This window comes from Mustela erminea, chromosome 9, assembly GCF_009829155.1.
Source record: "Mustela erminea isolate mMusErm1 chromosome 9, mMusErm1.Pri, whole genome shotgun sequence".
Lineage (NCBI taxonomy): Eukaryota > Metazoa > Chordata > Mammalia > Carnivora > Mustelidae > Mustela > Mustela erminea.
The window spans coordinates 92,190,395-92,203,978 of NC_045622.1; positions in this window are offsets into that span (position 1 = coordinate 92,190,395).

The following is a 13,584-nucleotide window of genomic DNA, read 5'->3' on the forward strand; positions in this document are numbered from 1 at the left end:
CTTTATCCATTCATTTGTCAAAAGGCACTTAACTTATTTTCATATTTTGGCTACTGTGAATCAGGCTGCAGTGAATGTGGGACTGCAGCTATCTCTTCAAGATACTGATTTCATTTCCTTCGGGTGTTTACCCAGAAGTGAAATTGTTGGATCATACGGTAGTTCTATTTTCAATTTTTTGAGTAATTTCCATACTCTTTTTCATAATGGTTATACCAATTTCCATTCTCACCAATGGAAATCTGCTAAAAGAGTAGATCTTAAGTGTTCATAACATATACGCACATACACACACAACTATATAGAAAATGTAAAATAGAAGACACTAATATGCCTAGTTTGAAGAACCTATCACTGCAGTTCCCTGATTCTTCAGAGAGCATAAAAACAGCATTAGCCTACTTCTGAGCGAATTCCACTCTAACACATTGTAGCTGATTGATTCTACTCTTTTGACCTTATTATCTTGCACCCACACATATCATTATTATGTTGTTGGAAGGAGTCTACCCTTCCTACCATATAACATTGAAGCCAAGAGACCTGGATACACGGAAGACAGCTATGGCAGCATAAAGATTGTATGGTGCAAACAGCAAGGGATGAATGAACATGCCCCATCTCCAAGGCAGCCTGGTCCAACTCAAAACCACCCATTACCTATAACATCCTACTCATTCCAAAAGCCATCAGTCTTAGGGTAGTTCATGCTAGACGTCTATAGGTGATAATGACTGAAAATTCCAAGTCTGGTGATAAGTGCAGGGTGGGGAGCAAACATGCCTTTGAGCAGGGGCTTCTGTTGGAGAGAATGGATCCCAGCATAGACAAACTGATGGAGGACAAGGCTAGAGATGACTCAGAATATGAAGCAACAGAACAGATCCATGCACTGAGGAGAAAAGTCCAAAGAGCTTTTTTAAAAACAGTAAAGGAGTGATGCAAGAGGGGAATTGAGTGAAACTCCCTCACTAGTTTCACCTAGAATCAACACTGAACATAATTCAGCATTTAAAAAAGAGTTAAAAGCATACTTAAATCATCCTGATTACTGGACACGTGAAAGAGTTCCACTTTATTTTTGTTGGAATATAAACAAGTTCCTTGAACATAAAACAGAAAAGGGGGAAAAAATAATCCTAGATAGAAAAAGACAGAAGAATTGAAATTTTGTTCTCCTAAATTACGTATTACATTTTCCCTCTTAATTTGTAGAAGAGAAAGTCTTCTAAGTCCCCTTTCATTCAGCCCAGAGTGCATGCTGCTTTTCCTCATGGTGTTTGTATCTTCATATCAACAATTCTTCCTATTAAGTAATCATCCCATTAAATATTTCATCAGAAAGTTTGTTGCTTTGCCCATCTGCCTTGTCCATATTCAATTATAGCAGCTATCATTCTTTTATGTGGAGATACATGTAACTTTTCAACCTGTCATAAATTTTTCTCCTGTAAAATTGACATAGTTTATGGGATTTTCATAGGATACTGACAGTAGGTATTGAAGTTCTGCCACTTTATTTGCTTTCTCATTTTTGAAATCAGGGTCATTTCCACCTATATCAACAGGAGAAGTTAAGAAAGGAGGTCTCAGAGATGGCAGGTGGTTATATTTTCATTTCTATTTGTCAATCTGATATATAATAAAGCATTCAGTAACTGAATTAAATTGTCAAACTTCCCAAACACACAAATCAACCAACTGAAAGATTGGATGTTTCTTGCTTATTAGGGTAAAAATCTCTGGGGGGAAAAAGTAATTAAACATAAACTGACCTTAGTTTATTAGTTGGGTTTTCCAAACAGGTTTATAAAAATAAAAATTATAATAAAGATGGGAGGAAATCTAAGAAATTTTGACAAATTATTTAGTCTAATGCCTAACTTTACAGATGCAGAAGATGAAGTAATTTGTCTAAAATGGTATAATTAGTCCAGGAGTGTAACTTGTTCTTCCTATATATATATTCATGACCCTGTATTTCCTTCAAAGAGTTTATAAAGTCTCTAACTTTCCACATACAGTTTTTGTTCATAACTATCTTTCTCTTGACCTTAGCTGTTGATACATATGTGAATGAGGTTTTGTAGATTTTTTTTAACTGCATGTATTTTTATAGAGACATTTATTTATTTGTTTGTTTATTTATTTTTTATGAAGATTTATTTATTTGACAGAGAGAGAAATCACAAGTAGGCAGAGCACCAGGCAGAGAGAGGGGGGAAACAGGCTCCCTTACAAGCAGAAAGCCTGATGTGGGGCTCAATGTGGGGCTGGATCCCAGGGCATTAAGATCATGACCTGAGCTGAAGGAAGAGGCTTAACCCACTGAGCCACCCAGGTGCCCCTACAGAGACCTTTATTTAAAGAGCAATTTTCTCATTTAAACTTTATCCATCTGTTTCCCTCATTGAAATACAAATTTCTTGAGAGTAAAAAGTCTGGACTTTACCTGGGTGGCTCTAGATCCTAGAGAAATATGGGCAATACCAGGGATTTGATGAAATTGTTGAATGAATAGATCCATCTTGTTTCTGCTCTTTCATGAGTCTTGGAACATCATGGCAGCCATTCACTTTTTTTCTCTGGCAAAATTCCATCAACTCCTTTCAATTTTCATTCTTCTTCGTGATTTTAATAATGAATTTCATTCACTGGAGTCTCTGGATATTATAAAAATACAAATCTTTTCCCTCTCTTCTTCCTATTTATAAGTGGATCACATCAGATGATGGACACTCAGACAAGATTCTACCTATTATACCCATTTTTCTAGATTCCTAAACCATGTTAGCATATTCAATTATTTGAGAATTTCCTTCTCTCATATTTGGTCTAAACCAGAATTTATTCATCCATTTAAGCAACTATTTATTGACTACCATCTATAAACTACATGGAGTTTTAGGAACTAGGAATAAACAGTAAACAAATCTTATATGACCTCTGACCCCACAGAGCTTATATTCCAGAGAGGGGAGGAGGATAGAATAAATGAAAAGCAAAAACAGAAACAAAAACAAAAAACAAACAAACAAAAAAAAACAAAAACCAAGCACCAAATAAAACAAAACAAAACAAAAAACCTATTAAAAACTGAAAATTGAAACAATTGTTAAGGAAATAAAAACTTCTCTGTATCCACTTTTTCATTTTTTGAAGCATGTTTTTGCAGCATGTTTTGTAAATATACTTTGGAAAATGTCAGATTATACCCACCTACTACTAAATGATATATATTTATCCATCCTGACCCCATGGATATCTGGAAGGTTTGTTCTAAATGCTTTTGTGAAAAAATAAAACCTTATAACTATATAACCAAATTAGCAATTTTTTTTCAGAAGTGGAAATGAATTCTATTTTGGCCTAATTCTCCCATTTTATCAACAATATTGGAAGGAACTACCTATTACCAATGCACAGCGAAATATTATGGTTTCAGTAGTAAACAAATGAAAGCAGGCTTTGATGGAGACAATTTTCACAATGCATCCAAAACACTAACGGTTTATGAACATTAGACTATTGCCTAATACCTTCAAAAATTTGGAAGCCTAGGGCCCAATGTAGAAGTCTATAACCAGTTCTGTGCAGATGTATGTAACTGTGGATCAAGAACACATTTTACGGTGTTAGTGTGGATTCTTGAATACTGATGTGGCCTCTAAGCCAACCAAATGGTGTGAAAAACAGTGAATCCAAGGCTCTGACCTCTTAAAGAAGCATTTTTCCCTTTTCTGGCAGGCTGCGTTGACCACTGATTTTCAGGTGCATCTCTGTGGGGAACTAGGGAGGTACTGGGGAATGACCACCTCTATTCCTGTCCTTAACTCATGGATTTCCTTTGTACTCTTTCTAACTTCAGTAGTAAACGAAGTCAAAGCAATCTTGAGCTGAAGCTCAATCATCATTTTCCCTGGGGAGGTACATTAAGTTTTGTGATCTAGTCAACACATCAGAATCTTCCATGTTTCTTTTTGTAAAACCTATATAATGTCTGCCTCATGGATGTTTCCATTTTAGGAATTCTAGCACATGGATTCTTAGTATACTCAATGTCATCTCATATGTAGCATCTTTTCCCCAACAGGAGGTATCGAAAGTTTAAAAACATAAGAGGTTAGGGTGCTAGAAGTATTCAACATGTAGATAGCAAAATCACCCAGGACGATGATGAGTCAGAGTAGCGAGGATGGCTGTGGGAGCGATCGCGGTCTTACATAAGTGAGAAAGAGCAGGAACGAGAAGGAAATCAGTGGATGGCAATGTCAAAGAGGAAGAGAGGGACAGTCTCTAGAAAAATACCTGGGATTTAAACCCTTTGTTTATAAATCTAGTGACCATTCAATCTTAGGACTTGAGAGGTGATTCTGAGGGCTGGGAAATGCCTTCCATATGCACACCAATCTAGAGACAAGGAAAATTTGGCATTTTTATGTTATAGTTACTAATTAAATCTGTCCAGACTGACAGGAAAGGGGAAAAGGCTCTAGACAGCTTTTTGAAATCAAGATAAGTTGTCCTGCTAAATACTCAGGGAAAAAATTATAGCCTATTTTGCATGAATTGTTAACTTCTAAAAAGAAATGGATGGCAATAAAAAGAACCCAACAGGGATTGGTCCCTTTTAAAGAACTCAAGAGAAAAATAAAATGGAAAGAAGCAAACAGAGTGGATGTAGGCAACAGAACTCTGGGTCTCTGACAGAGTCTGTTTTATAACTATTTATTTACTGGCAGCCTGGGTGGGATCATAGCAGAATGTAATCTCAGATAGTACATAATTTATAAGAAGATTTAATTTCTACCTCACTCAAGACTGTGGGGTTTTATCTCTGGAAAATCAGCAATGGGAAGATTCACATTAACTAGACTAGGGGCTACCATTTATCCCTAATTTCAAAGCCTCTAGGCAATGCTATATATGTCAAACCTCTGTTTCTGCACAATGGATGTCCTAATAATTGATATTTATCATTACTTGTGTACTGTGAATGAAATGTATTGGAGGTTACTACCCTTTCCCATTTTGAGATGAAACTACCTTTTATGCTAGAGAATGCCATCTCCCATGATGACTGAGGAAATCTGGATTAAACTGTCAGATCTTTAAAACTCAAAACGCTGCTTAACATATATTCTCAATAAGCAGCAAGAAATGAAGAAGAAAAGTCAACGGGTTCCACTTGGATCAACCACTGATCAGTGGAGTTCTTAAACAGCTCAGTTGGTCAAGGGATATCACATCAAGAAATCACTCTCGGGCCATGCTTCCTATTTCAGATCCTCTGGAGTATCTTTACTTAACTAGAAAAGCAGATCTTATGACCCAATGCCTCCTCACTACCTCCATGGCCAGCACTCCAGTCCATGTCATCATCATTCCTTGTCTGGACGGAAGTGTTCCTGTCTTGATTGGTCTCCCTGCATTCTTTCTTGTTCTCCCGAATGTCTTTTTTCTATAGAGCAACTGAGGTGGTTCTTTTAAGGAGTAAAACAGATCATATCACCCATCTTCTCAATGCCCTCTATGGCTTCACTTTACATTCATAATAAAATCCAGAATTTTGTCTGATCCACAAAATTCTACCCAACCTAGCTTTTGGTTCTTGGTCACTCCTAGGATATCATTTTTTACCTCAATCACTATAATCTGTCAAACTGGGCTTCTGCCTATATATAGTTCTTGCTCAGAGTCACAATGCTTGCTGTTGCCTCTGCTTAGAATGTTCTTAGACACTCCAAGGGCTTCCTCTGTGGCTTTACTCAGATTTCTTCTTGGATGTCAGCCTCCCAGACCAACAGATCTAAAATTGAAACATCCTGCTTGCCACTTTCTTGGTGTCTCTTCACAGCTCTTATCACTTGCTACGTTCCGTTTATAATCTATCTTCCCATCCCTCTGAAGGCAGAATATTAGTGTTGTATTTCTAGTGCTTATAGCACTTTCTGATGTATAAAAGACATTCAAAAAATACTTGATCAAGAAATAAACAAGGAAGAAAGGGAGAGAAGGCCAGAAAAAAAGGAGGGAGGAAAAAAAAGGGAGAAAGGAAGTAAAGAAAAAAGAGATCTTAAATTTTAAAAAAGCAATTCAAAGAGCGCCTTCTTTTATAAATTTATTACCCAAGAGGCAGAACTAAAGAGCTTTAACATATCAAGAAAGTACAGGTAAAACTCCAATTTCTGAAATAGCTCAGACCAAAAAAAAAAAAAAAAAAAAAAAAATCCCTACTTTCCCCCAATCAAAGAAGCAAATATTTGTGGCTGTGTGGTGATGATGAAGAAAAGAAGTTCTAGGAGTGGTTTATTTGCTTTTGTTTCATTTTAGTTGATTAACAATTTACTGACAAGTGAACAACACACACACACACACACACACAAAACCTCCCAAACAAACAAAAACAGAGAGAACTGAGATTGTTCAATCAGCACATCAAACCTTGTCATTTGTGATCAATTACATTAACAAACATGGATCTTATGCTCCAACTACCAGGGCTCATGTTGATTGTTAGGTGAGAACTTACTATAGAAACCCTCTTACTGATACTGCTCATTTGCCTAATTTGCTCATCTCGCACAAAAATCAACAAACAACAATAAACACCTATACTTCACTTTGTGTGTAATTTCCTCCCAGTTTGAACATAAAAAAAATAATAATCTGACGAAATATTTTGCTTTACCTCAACTCACCATCTAGTGGCAAAGTGGGTGAGTGCAGGCTTCCTATTCAGAATAACTTTCCAGGCAAACATCTGTTTGACATTTACTTTGCCAACTGTGCTAGGTACTGTATGAAGTAGAGGTGAATGAACACATACCTAGAAGAAGAGTCTCTATTTCAAATTCTGTCCTCTGGCATGATATTCAGAAAGTTGCTACAGTAAGTATTATCTGAAACTGAGGTAGTAGTTATGATGCCAGTTTCTGTGCTGATCACATTTCAAATGCAACATATCTAATGACAAAACTTCAAGGAGACTGGGGCACCTGGGTGGCTCAGTGGGTTAAGCCTCTGCCTTCGGCTCAGGTCATGATCCCAAGATCCTGGGATCCAGTCCCTCATTGGGCTCTCTGCTCAGCAGGGAGCCTGCTTTCCCCCTCTCTCTCTGCCTGCCTCTCTGCGTACTTTGATCTCTCTGTCAAATAAGGAAAAATAATCTTAAAAAAAAAAAAAAAAAGAAAAAACCTTCAATGTGACTATCACTGTTCCATTTTGTATCTGAGGAAAAAGAAGTCGAGAGGGGCTAACACCCAAAGTACCCCAGCTGATTTGCCTGGCTATAAAGTCCCTGATCTCACCTACTACATCATATGGCCTCTTTTTAAATTCAGGATATAATCTATGGCCAGCCAGTAATTTTTTTCTGGGGAATTAGCCAGAATTTTGCAAAACTGACAGATAAATAGTTATCATATAATCTTAGTGGATTTTCAATTTTTGGAACAATGACACCTGGACCGACCTAGTTTCTAATCCAATATGGTTTAGGGGATAATTCCTGGTGACTATACTTGGGAATAATACCAGCAAACAGACTGATGACCTTCTAAGAATGGAAACTGGAAAAAGTCTACAAATAATGATTGAGTTCAGTTCTCTAACCAAGTAACCTGCACTAAGCAATGAATATATCACTGGGTTTAGCGACCAAACATATCAGTTAAAGTAAAAAAACCTGTGAGCATTTGAATATATATCATTATCAGATATAAAAGCACATTACAGAAAACTGGTAAAATTTAATATGCAGAAGAAATAATATATCTAGAAAAGCTGAACTCAAAGAGTATGAATTTGTTCATGTGTTTTGGGAGACATTAGGGCTACTTAGAATATTCCGGTTCTCAATTTTTTAAGGTATGGAATAGGTTTGGCATATCCTGTGCTTTGAGGTCAGGCGTGACCATTTTTCTTTCTTTAGCCAACAAAATCTGAAAGAAGGCTTTGTGTTTCAAGAGTGGAGCAGTTAAGAGTTAGTGTACATGGGGGCCCTGGTGGCTCAGTGGGTTGAGTATCTGCCTTCGACTCAGGTCATGATCCCAAGGCTCCCTGCTCAGTGGGAAGTCTGCTTCTCCTTTCCCCCTCCCTGGCCCTGAAAGACTGACCACATGAACAGAGGCCCATTGGCTAAAATGGGTCGGGGGAGCCACAGAATTGCTTCTGAGATGAGGGAGACAGATAGGCAGAGAGGGAGGTGGGGAGGGAGACAGGATAGGGACAGGAAAAGAAACTGTCTGGTTATCTTGAACAAGATTCTTGCTTAAATTCTGCTCTCATGAGATGACCAACTACCCCTTAGTCCTTCTCACTCTGATGAAGCAAAATATGTTCATAAAACTATGTCTCTACTTTTAGCCAGCACTCTTCAGACATTTATTTCTGGTTGAGAAGGCAGGTGGGAAAAAGTGAAAACAGGGGTGTCCCTGCTTTCCCTATTGGATTTCCAGATTGCCTCCTGCGCTTGGATATTTTGTTGAACAAATAACCTCCTCCATCAAATTGACAGGTCTTTTTGGTTAACTTGTTTCCATAATAAATGTTCCATCACCTACATCTATTTTTATTAAACAAGGTGTGGTGAGGACGGAGGAAAGATTTTATACAGTCAGTGGGCACTTCTATTTTCAGCAGCTATTGTATTTTTAATTCATATTTTCATATCATGTTAGAATAATATGTACCATATTATGAATGTCAGGTTTGTAATAAGATTGTTTTCTTTTGTCATCAAGCTTCATAGGCATGCATGGACAGGTTACGCCAGTTGAGACCAACAAGTATTTGACAGCACCTGACTTATAAATTACTCAGGTCCTTCAGCTGTTGATTGATTTCTAGACATAAATAACAAAGGAAATGCCAGAGTAATAATTCATCCATTCTTTTTGGTCACAACAGTGTTTCAGAAACACTGCTTATTTTGCTTGGGCTCTGGCTGGATTTATATTGTATTTACTCTCTCACACACTGTCTTTGCTTTTGCTCTTTCAGATTATCATCCCGACGAAGGAAGAGCAAGAATCAAATTCATGGGATAAAAGCCAATGCTGTGCATACCCATGGCCACCAATTCTGAACCGAGTTTGCTAGAATAAAGCCAGCATAAAATCTTGAAAAGAAAACAGCATTAATTAAGTCCATCTGTCTGTTGAATTACTATTAAACCTTCAGCCTGATATGGAAGACCTTTTATGGTATTGCTTTCATTTGTTCATTGCTTCCCTCCCTCCCTTGCACCATACTTTCCTCCTTTCTTGTTACTCCCTCCTCCCTTTCCTCTTTTCCTTCCTCAGTAAAACATGTATTAGTGTCTAAAACACGCTTCCTAAGTTCAACTGGACATTTATCATACTCTAGTCGTATTTCGTTCTTTTCAACCTCTGTGCCCTTGCATGAGCAAGGCATGTGTTTCTCTACCCCAAACACTCTTTTCCTCTCCTTCTCCATGAACACCATGAGTAGCCCCTATTCTAAAGCCGTTTGATATATTTACTCTCCTAATAAGCCTTTAGCAAACACTTGAGATACAAAATGCAAGTTTTGTACCTCTCTCTGATGGCATTTACTAAAGTCTTTATTATTTTAGAATTCTTTGTATACTTGCCTTTTTAATCCTTCTAGATGGTGAACATGCTGTTTATGGGAGGAGACTTTGTCTAATTCTGTCTGATGCACCTGCAAAGCCTTGCATAGAATGTATGAAAAAAAAAAAAAACAACCCTAAACAAAACTGAAATAATGACAGTAAATATTACAGAAAGAACACAACACTAGAGGGCAAACACATCGGACTTCGAGATTTCCCTCTAATTTACGGAGTTGAAATTGTGAAGAACCTTTTGCATCTCAATTGCCTTGTGTATAAAGTGAAAATAACTACAGCTTTTTTTTTTTTTTTCTCCTTGGAACATTTACAACTCTAAAATTTATGACTCCAATACATGCCTTCTGTTAAATGATTCAACACCAGATAAATCAGAGGATCTCACTATCATAGGTAGAGGCTTTAAAACATGCAAAGACAATTTTACAGACTCTCTGGATAAAAGATTTAACATAGCAAAACTCTTTAATGTAATAATAGAAGATATTGAGCTCTTTTTTTTTTATTGAGCTCTTCATAAATGGCATGTACTGGGCTCAGTATTTTAGAGGAGATGCTCTAATCTTCACCAGAACAAATAAACAAACTCATGCAATGGTGGATTTTATTGTACCCACTTCACTCGTGAGAAAACTGAAGCATAGTTAGGTTAAGACATTTGATTCACCCAGAGTCAAAATATCAGCAATGTCTGATAACAAAGCCCATGTGCTACTTCTGCCTAACAAATTAAAACTTTACATATTCTATTTATGTACATTAATTGGTATCAATAGACACTATATTTGTCTATTGAGTTTCCTACAGTTTTTACAGTTCTTAATATATTCTAGATATAAATGTCTATAAGTTTTATTCCATCCTTTCTCCCAATCTATGACTTTTAACTTTCTTCACATTTACCTAACATAACAAAATTCTTAATTTTAGGTGTAATCAAACAAATAAGATATTTTGCTGTGGTTTTCCCCTTGGTACTATTACTATTATAAAAAGCCTTCCCCAGCATTAGATCATAAACATGTGGTCATTTTCTAATGAATAAAACAAAACAAAATTTAATCTTGGGTCAAATACAACTTGATTACATTTGTTTTAATATGCTACAGTCTTTATTCAGTAAAATTTTAATTATTTTGAGATCTATATTCTTTCAAAAGTGGCTGTGCTGCTTTGCATTCTCAGCAGCAGTGAATGAGAGCTCTTGCTGCACATTCTAATCAGCATTTGCTGTTTCCACTGTTTTACATTTTGGCCATCCTACTAGCTGCGTAGAGGTGTCTCATTATTGTTCTAATTTGCAGTTCCTAAAGGACATGTGATATTGAGCATCTTTTCAGATACTTATTTGCCATCTGCATATCTTCTTTGATGAGCTATCTCTTGAGGTCTTCTACCCATTTTTTAACCAGGTTGCTAGTTTTCTTCTTGTTGAGTTTTAAGAGTTCTTTGCATATTTTGAGTAATAGTCCTTTTCCAGATGTTTTCTTTGCAAATATTTTCTCCCAGTCTGTGTCTTGTTTTTCCATTGTCTTGACTTTCGCAGAGCAGAAGCATTTAATTTTAATGAAGTTCAGCTTGTCAATTGTATCACTCAAATTGTTTCTTTGATGTTCTATCTGAAGAGTCATCATGATACCCAAGGCCATCTAGGTTTTCTCCTGTTACCTTCGAAGAATTTTATAGTTTTGTATTCTACATGTAAGTATATGATCCAATCTGAGCTAATTTTTTGCAGACAATTAATGTCTGTGTCTAGATTCATTTTGTGTGTGTGTGTGTGTGTGTAGATGTTCAGTCATTCTAGCACCATGTTGAAAAGACTATCTTGTAAATGGTACCGTGTCTTAAACTCCAAATCCCAATCATTCATGCAGATATACAGAAAAATGACTGACTTTAATACTAAACTTGTATTCTGCAACCTTGCCTTGTTTCTGATCTATGCAGGAAAGCTTTGAGGTTTTCACCATTTAAGCATAATGTTAGCTGTAGAGCTTTTGTAGATGTTCTTTATCTGGTTGAGGAAGTTCTTATCTCTTCCTAGTTTCTAGGAACTTTTATTAGGAATGGGTGTTAGTTTTTGTCAAATACTTTTTTCTATATCTCTTGATATGATCATGTGCTTTTCTTCTTTAGTTTGTTGATGTGATGAATCACATTAATTGATTTTCAAATGTTGAACCAGCTTTGCATACTTGGGATAAATCCTACTTAATTGTGGTATATAATTCTTTTTTATTGATTTCTGGGTTTTATTTACTAGTAATTTGTTGAAGACTTTTTACATCTAAGTTCATGAAAGAATACTAGTCTGTAGTTTTTTGTTTTTTTTTTTTAATATGTCTTCATCTAAGTTTTGGTCATGAGTATTGTTGGCTTTATAGAATGAGTTACAAAAGTATTCCTTTTCCTTCCAGCCTAGGAAAGACATTTTAAAGTATCAATATAACTTTTTTCCCCTTAAATGTTTGTTGAATTCACCAGTGAATGCATCTGGGTCTCCTGCTTTCTCTTTTGGAAGATTATTAATTATTGATTCAAGTTTTAAAATAGATGTAAGCCAAAAAAAAAAAAAAAAAAAGATGTAAGCCTTTTCAAATTGTCTACTCTTGTGAGTTTTGCTAGATTATGTTTTTCAGGGAAATGACCCATTCCATCTAGGTTATAACATTTGTGGACATAGAGCTGTTCATAACATACCTTTATCATCCTTTCAATGTCCATCCTTTCAATGGGATCTGTAGTGGTTTATACATTTTTTTTTTCCTTTCTGATACTAGTAATCTGTATGCTCTCTCTTTATCCATTAGCCTGACAAGAGGGTTACCAATTTCATTGATCTTAAAAAACAAAACAAAACAAAACAAAACAGGGGCATCTGGTTGGCTCCTTCAGCTGAACATTTGACTCTTGGTTTTGGTTCAGGTCATAATCTCAGGGTCCTGAGATCAGAACCCACATTCTCCGCCTCACCCAGCAGGGAGTGTGCTTAAGATTTTTTCTCTTCCTGTCTCTCTGTTCCTCCTCCCCACATGTGTGTGCTCATTCTCTAAAACAAACAAACAAATAAGTAAATATTTTTTAAAAATCAGCTTTTGGGTTTATTGATTTACTTTATTGATTTCCTGTTTTCAATTATATTGGTTTCTGCTCTAATTATTTCTTTTCTTCTGCTTACTTTGGATTCTTTTTCTAATTTCTGAAGATGGAAGATTATAGTATTGATTTTAGATTTTCTTTCTTCCTAATGTGGGCATTCAATGCTATAAATTTCCCTCTAAGAACTGCCTTTGCTTCATCCCACAAAATTCGATGTTTTAATGTTTATTTAATTCTATTTTTTTAAATATTTCTCTTGTGATTGCTAATTGGACCCTTATGCTATTTAGAAGTGTGTTATTTAATCTCCAAATATTTTGGAATCTTCCAGATATCTTTCTGTTAATGATTTCTAGTTAAATTCCACTGTGATCTAATAGCAGACATTGTATAAGTTCTTCTTTTAAATTTGTTAAGGTGTGCCTTAGTGCCTTGAATATAATCTATATTGACAAATGTCCCATGTGAGCTTGAGAAAACTGTGTATCCTGCTCTTATTGGATGAAGTAGTTTATGGATATACACTGCAAACAAGTGATTGATGGTGTGTTACAGAGTTCAGCTAGATCCTTACTGTTCTCTGCCATTTCTTACAGAAGCACTGAATTCTCCAATTAAAATGGTGGATTCATGTATCTCTCCTTCAAGTTCAATCAGTTATGCCTCACTTTTTATGACACTCTGTTAGGCACATACACATTAATAATTGTTATAGTTTCTTGGAGAACTGTCTCCATCATTACATAGTGCCCCTCTTTTTTTTTTTTTTTTTTACATTTAAGAATATTTTTATTACCTCCTCAGAATTAAGAAAAAATTGACTTGTTATAAAATCTCCATCAACATTCTTTCCTTCAGTACTTCTG